Source organism: Amblyomma americanum, chromosome 11, assembly GCF_052857255.1.
Source record: "Amblyomma americanum isolate KBUSLIRL-KWMA chromosome 11, ASM5285725v1, whole genome shotgun sequence".
Taxonomy (NCBI): domain Eukaryota; kingdom Metazoa; phylum Arthropoda; class Arachnida; order Ixodida; family Ixodidae; genus Amblyomma; species Amblyomma americanum.
The window spans coordinates 124,326,138-124,334,376 of record NC_135507.1 but is presented as its reverse complement, the minus strand read 5'-3'; positions in this window follow the sequence as shown (position 1 = coordinate 124,334,376).

Genomic DNA, 8,239 nt, shown 5'->3' with positions numbered 1-8,239 from the left:
ATAAAGGTATCTGAAAACTTTCCTAACCCACTGCTCTTCCCCCATTTTTCTCAATCGCTCCTCAAATGCTATCTCACTGCCAGCTTCTCTGCTCTCGAACGACGCCCATCCCATATCACCCTGCACCCCCTGATTTGGTGTATTGCCATGTGCTCCCAAAGCTAGCCTCCCTACGCCGCGTTGTTTGATTTCTAACCTTGCTTGAACATCTGGTCTCATGCACAGGACCGCATTACCGATAGCCAGGCTAGGAACCATCACCCGTTTCCGGATCCCTCTTACCACTTCATACCTATTGTAAGTCCACAGTGCCCTATTTTTCATGACAGCTGCATTCCTACTAGCTTTATTCATTACATATTTTTCGTGCTCTGTCCGATACTCAGCACCGTTATTTATCCACGCCCATAAGATACTTGTACTCATCCACTATTTCTAGCGTGAACCCCTGTATTCTATGCTCGCCGACCTCATCATTAAATATCATGACTGCAGATTTTTCCGTACTAAACCTGAAACCTAATCTATCTCCCTCTGTACCCCATATGTCTATCAACTTCTGTAAATCTTCCTTGCTCTCAGCCATTAGCACTATATCATCGGCGTATATTAGACCCGGTAATGACTGTTTAATCAATTCTTCTTGCTTGAAAAAAGAAAGGTTGAAGCCTAGTTCGCTCCTCTCTAGCTTGGTCTCCAACCCTTGCATGTACAACATGAACAACAAAGGACATCCTTGCCTAAGCCCCTGCTGTATCTCTACAGGCTCTGATACATTTTTTCCCATTTTATAAGCACTCTGGTATCATTATATATATATATATATATATATATATATATATATATATATATATATATATATATATATATATATATATATATATATATATATATATATATATATATATATATATATATATATAAACTTATGAAGGGAGCCAACAGTCCCCGAAACCAATGTGCTCAGTTGGTAAGAGCACCGGACGCGATATTCGGAGGTCGTGGGTTCATCGGATCCCACCGGAGGCATGGTTGTTTTTTCTGCTGCTTTATTAGTAATTTTCTTAAGCGATAGATTAATCTAAGTATTATTAACCCTGTGATTAGCACTACACATTAAAAAAATTAAACATTCCTCTTTGCACCTTGGTTTCGGTGACTGTTGGTTGCCTTCATTAGTTTGTCAAAAACGAGTCCCTCATCTCCTTGGCCTTGTCTGCTATATATATATATATATATATATATATATATATATATATATATATATATATATATATATATATATATATTTTAGAGATTACTTACACCATCTTCCACATCTAATGTGCCCAGTATGTCCCACAGATACTCTTCGAATCGAGGGTCATCTTTTAGCGCCGCCTCGCGGCCATTCTGCGCACTGTCGTGGCGATCTCGGCGCCCACTGAAATCGAGCTGACGCTTCAGGCATGTTCTTCAGGAGGCATTGCTCAGTGGTTAGGGCGCCGCTCGCACTAATCCGGAGTACCCGGGTTCGAACCAGCTTTTCATTTAAACGTCAGATCCTTAACAAACAAATAAGATGAATCAGCTGTTCTACTCGATACTTTCGGAGTGTCACTAACAGCGATCATGTTAACTGAAACCTGGTACACACCAGCATGAATTGTTTTTCACCATCCTGGCTATCAGTGCTTCTACCAAAACCGCGAAGATAAAAGGGGAGGCGGCGTCGGGCTTCTGCTTAGAGAAACATTATCGTGCGAAATAGTCGTAGAATACACGACGACAACTGCCGATTACGAAGTGCTCACTCTACGAGGTTCTAACAAACTTTTATGTGTTATTTACAGGCCACCATCTGGTGCCATTAATCACTTCTTTGAATTTCTTGAAACGATTTTTAGCTACGCAACTCATCAGTCTATAGAGATGGTTCTAGGTGGCGATATTAACATAAATATGCTTTCATTGAGTCAAGCCCGAAAAGAACTGCAGTATTTAATTACTGCTAATGGCTTTTTAGCGTAATAACAAAGCCGACGCGAGTGACTTTAGAAAGTGAATCTTTATTAGATGTATTCATTACAAATGTTGACAATAATTTAGTAACTGCAGACGTAGTATATACCGACATTAGTGATAATATTGGAATCGTCATGATTGCTGATAAAGCTGTACATGTTAATTACAAAAGGCAAATAATTTATACACAATCTGTAACGAAAAAAAAATCTTGAATCCTTTCTTGCTGGGATTAGCCAACAGACCTGGAACCACGTTTTGAGGAAGATAGTAGTGATACCGCTTACCTTAACTTCACCACTACATTCAAGGCTATATATGATGCACATATTCCACTAAGACAGCCACGTCATCAAAAGCACGGAAACCCTGGATAACGTCCGACTAGCTCCAAATGATCAAGCATAAGAACCTATTGTACGCACAGGTTGTACAATCAAAACATGAAGAGTTGTTTCGGCAATTCAAGAATTACAGAAATAATCTGACATCAAAACGAAGAATGGCTCGAGACGCCTATTTCACAAATGTATTTTGGAGCCCTGAAGAACAGCGATCGGATGTAATCTGGCGAAAACTGAATTGCTTTTTGCAACAAAATACCCGTGATACTTCCGAAAACTTTAGCATGAAGGTAAACGAATATATGGGACCTGTTTAGCTGATGCTTTCAACAATTTCTTTATCTTACAAGCATCTCAGAGTCAGGTAGAGTGCAGCCAAAATTGCATTGAATTCATGAAGGGAAGCAGCTGTCCATCATCCCTTTTCGTTGCGCCCACGAACTACACAGAAGTCTTCTCGTGCATAAGTAATATTAAAAATAGCAAGTCAGTAGATTCAACTGGTCTCCAAATAGCGCCCATTAAACATGTTCTTCACCTAATATGCCCCGCTGTTACTCACATTTACAATCTCATATTATCCACCGCTGTATTTCCAAAGGCACTGCAAATGGTTCGAGTGATACCGGTTTTTAAAAGCGGCGGCAAGAATTTGATTCGTAACTATCGTCCAATTGCTATACTTCCAGTGTTCTCGAAGGGTATAGAAAAATTAATGCATGGTAGGGTACTATCTTTCTTTGAATAACATAACCTGCTCCTTGACTTTCAGCACAGGTTTCGAAAGAATCGATTCACTGAAACAGCATTACTGACTCAAAAAGAAATCATTATAGATATGTTTCAAAATAAGGAAATAGGTGCAGGCATATATATATATATATATATATATATATATATATATATATATATATATATATATATATATATATATATATATATATATATATATATATATATATATATAGATTTTACTAAGGCTTTTGACTTGATAAACCTCAGAATTTTACTACATAAACTGGCAAGCTATGGTGTCCGAGAAAAAGCTCACGATTTTATGAAATCGTATTTGTCGAACAGAACACAATATGTTAACTTTAAAACTTCGTTGTCCTCAATACAAAATATTTATGCAGGAGTCCCCCAAGGAAGTATACTGGGACCGCTCTTGTTTTAATCTATATAAATGATATTGTGCAATGTGTAACTGATGGAAAGATTGTATCCTACGCTGATGACACTTCGGTGTTCATAACCGGGAGATCAGAAAGTGACATTGAAGAGAAAGCAACCAAAACACTGAGTGCATTAAATACATGGGCAAAATCAAATTGTTTGAAGATTAATTCTAAAAAGACAAAAGTATTATTGTGGCTTCCAAAAGGAAAGATAATTTCTAGGCCGTTGAACGTGTTCTTAAGCTCTGATATTGTTGAAATTGTAGATTCTGTTAAAATCCTTGGCGTTATATTCTCAAAGCATTTGACTTGAAATGATCATGTTGACTATATCAGATCGAAAGTGTCTTCAGCTCTGGGTGTCATGTTGCGGCTGCGCGGTACTCTTCCTGACAAAGTTAGGCTGTTGCTATACAACTCATTAGTTTTTTCTCTTTTACAATATTGTTGTACCGTTTGGGGCACTACGGGTGTCACAAATTTATCCAAGCTTCGCCTTCTTCAAAAAAGATCTGTAAGATGCATTGCTGGTGTTCCTTATTGTTCCCCCACACATGACTTGTTTTTAAAATATGAAATCCTGCCAATCTATAGTTTAAACAATTATAGACGTTTAATGATATATAAGCGCTCTTCACAAAGTGATGAACATTATATTAGTTATCTGACAAAACTTGAGAAAAACACGCATATCCTGCAGACTAGACATAAAGAAATTTGGTTAGTGCCGACGCCTAGGGCATAATATACCGACCAGTCTCTTTGTTATACTGTTCCAGTATTATTAAATAAATTAAACAAATAATTGTTTGACCCCTTTCAGCATTCAAGTGATGTTATTAAGCGATTTTTTCTTAGCAAGATTACGTAATATTGCACTCAATTTAAACCTATACCTGTTATTACTTTTTTTCGTTTCCCCATGACCAGTTATTTGTTTCTCTAATACCTATGTTTGTGCTGAAATGCGTAGCGCTGCTTTTTTACAATGTGTTTTGTTATTTTGTTTCAGTGTTTATTTGGAAAATTGAAAATCTTTGCCTGTGTACTGTACTGCCAAGTTGATAAATGGGGCAGGACCTCTGTCAAGCTTACGAGCTTTTAGTCCTGTCTCCTTCTCTGTCCAAGAGAAAAATAAAGACTGAATGAAATGAATGAACCCCACCGCGACGGCAGCGTTTCGATCTGGAAGAGAAAAGCAAAGGCGCCCGTGTGTTGTGCGATGTCAGTGGACGTTGAAGATCCCCAGGTGGTCGAAATTTTCCGGAGACCTCCACTACGTACGGCGCCTCTTTCTTCCTTTCTTCTTTCGCTCCCTCCTTTATGAAAATGTCCAAATGGGATTCTTTATGGTCCCAGTTCAAATGGTTATTGGCCCATTCCCTGTAGCAGCTGGGGCCATATTATACTAGGTCCATTAGCTGCTGGGACCATTAGCTACTAGGACCAGAAGCCGCTGGAACCAGTAACTGCATGCTGATAGCAAGGTAATTTATTTGGATAAAGCATCCTTGTAATATGTCCTTAGATTTCTAGCCTTTCTGACAAATTACAAAACTTTATAGAGTTGCTTAATTTAGCCCATGTACTCCAAAAATTCAGGAAAATAGAAGCAATGTACACTAAAATGTGTCACCCTGCAAAACCACGCCGATCTGCCTATAGTGAGAGCACACAGCTTTAATCGTATACCAAGCGCCAATAAGCACTACAACAAAGCACTGCAATACACATAACTTATATGAGAACCATACACTCACTTTAATACAAACTGCTACTATGAGCTCATATGCTTATATGGCTCCCTCATTAAGGGCATCCCACAGGTACGTGTTAGCAAGTGTGGAACAGATAATAAACATAGTTTTCTCATTAAATTGGAGCTCTTTTTTTGCAATTTCTAGCAGAAAAACTCGAAGAGATTTAGATGAAAATGTTTGTTAATTGAAGAATACCATTACAACATAAACATCAGAAAAAAGTTGTCAATCGAAAAACAAAAGGCTCTCTGTAGGAGCCAGTAGATCCCACTTCAGGACCGGAATTTCTCCCAGTAGGGACCAGAAGAGGCTCCTTGCAGGGACCAATTCAACTAGCAGCAAACCAGAAGGCTTCCTTCTGGGAGCAGTAGGCGCCTCACGGCGTGGTTCAGGTGTGAGACAGATACTGCGCCATTAATTGCCTTTCCAAACCAATTTTCATTTTTTTTCAACTTTAACCGCAAACAAAATTAGGCAACAGTGGAAATCAGAGAAATGAGAGGTATGTTTGTGGAAGTGGAAACTATAGGGCCACAGACCACACAGTAAACGGCTGTACGACAGCAAGGCAGTACCCTACTGGCAATACTGTGCTGTTTCGGCCACGCTCAGGTCCTGAGCTACTGCAGGACTGCCGTAGCAGCGGAGCTGTCCTCCCATCCCGGGGTCACCTCTGTTCGCGTCAACGGCGCCCAGAACAATTGTGGCCGCAGATGCGAAGACCCCGGCGTGTCTGGTGGAGCTCCAGAAGATATATCCTCCCATGCAAGCATGGCGGTCCAACCGCGCGACGGCGGCCATGCCAGCAATAGCGCGCGTCTACCTTCCCTCGCTTAAAATAATCCCCTTCCCCTTCTTGCTCTGACGACACGCAGCTAGTGGGTATGGTTCCGGCGCCAGTAGATGTGCCCGCGTGTCGAACCTTTTTCGCCATTTTCATATCATTCACAAACAACAAAACGGCCACGAAAAACGGTGAACAAAGCCAACTAGCTCTTTTAGCTTCATCCATGGAGTACCGGCAGACGTAGCCACCCGGCCGTTTCCATCCCGGTAGTCCATCTATAAGCCCGCTTCGATGCCCCACAGCCTCCGACATACGTACGTAGCACTCTACTATCTCCGCCTCCCCGACTGCCCAGACATACCTGGGCCGCTATGTGGCCTGCCAAGCAGTTTTCTTCTGCTGCATTAACTGCAGTGTATCAGGAGGTAGTTGCTGTAAAATTACCGAAGGCAACTGTTGTGGTGGTATCCTGCTACGTAAGACCAGCGGGTGGCGCTCGCTCCCGATTTAATCTGGGCTGGTTATTGACTGTGCGTAGGAAATACCCCGGGTGTCCGATTTTAGTCGGAGGTAACTTCAATGCCTCACACCGTGACGGGGGGTACCCTACTTCGAGCCCCAGCGGCAGGCGTGTGCGTGATGCTTTCGCAGATGTGTTTATTCTTCTAAATTACCCCAGTTCATCAACGCGGGCTATGCGTCACCGTAACAGTGCCACCTATGCTCCCTATCTGACGTGGTGGGCTGGCCCCGGCACTCCCTCGTGGCACCTTGAGCCTGAGCGTTGGGGGTGTGACCACCACCCTATAATCATCGGTGTCCATCCATCACGTGCTCGCCGGTTACGCCGCAAGTGCACGGTGGTCAACTGGGATTGTTTCCGTACTATTCTCCAGGATCTCCCTGCAGAGTCGTCACCGTCGCTTGTTGACCACATGCAATGCGCATTAAACGGGGCTACCACCTGCACCTGGGCAGACATCGATCGGCTGGTTCCAGATACCGGTCTGCTAAACTTGTGGGCTGCTCGCCGACAGGCCGAGCTGGCAGCCTCACGTGATTCCACATCTGCACACGCACGTATAAGACTGAACTATATTAGTGCTAAGGCTCGCAAATACGAGCGCGATCTATCACGAAGGTAGTGGCATGCGTGGCGCGAGAAGTTTTCTGCGAAGTCGTCGAATCCATCTCTCTGGCGAACTTTCCGTGCAATGGAACACGGTCACCGTCGCCCCGACGCAGCTAGCACCGCATGCTTCGCAGCTAACTTGTCTCCGGATGAATTCGCCAGAGAAGCGGTACGGAAATTCTTTCCAAAGTATGATGTGTCGCCGCCCTCAGCTGCCCCATCTAACTTAGCAGGGATTCCAGCTCACGTAGATAAACTGCCATCAGCATCAGATGCCGAGGGTATTGCGTCTCCTTTTACCATGCCTGAGTTGCTTGCAGCAATAGATGAGGCTAAAAGAAAGACATCGCCAGGTCCGGATGCTATTCCATATGAGGTATACAAGAACATGAGTTGTGCTGTGCTCCCTCAATTTCTCGACACCATTAACACACTATGGCTAAACGACTCTTTTCCGTAGACCTGGAAATCGGCCACTGTGATCCCAATTCCAAAAGCAGGGAAGCCACCGACGGATCTTGGCAACTTCAGGCCTATTTCTCTAACATCAACACTGTGCAAGCTGACAGAGAAAATGTTAGCCAGGCGACTGTCGTGGTGGCTGGAGCACCACGGTTTTTACCACCCCGCCCAAATTGGCTTCCGTCCATTCATCGGCACTGAAGATGGTTTGGCTGTCTTGGCGTCGCAAGTTTTGTCATCAACTCGCAGCCACAGTGTACGTACTGTCCTTGCCATGAATATCGAAAAGGCTTACGATAATATAAGTCATGTTGCCATTTCGCATTCTATTCACATGCTGCATTTCCCTCTTCGAGTATGCAATTTTATAAAATCCTTCCTTGAAGGCAGACGATTTGCCATATGCCTCAGTGGTGACTCCATAGGATCATTTGAACCTGTTAACGGTGTACCGCAAGGCTCGGTACTGTCACCAACACTGTTCAATATTGCCTTCATTCCTCTTGCATGGCGCTTACATGATGTCCTTGACGTTAAGTTCTTACTGTACGCCGATGATATCATGGTATGGA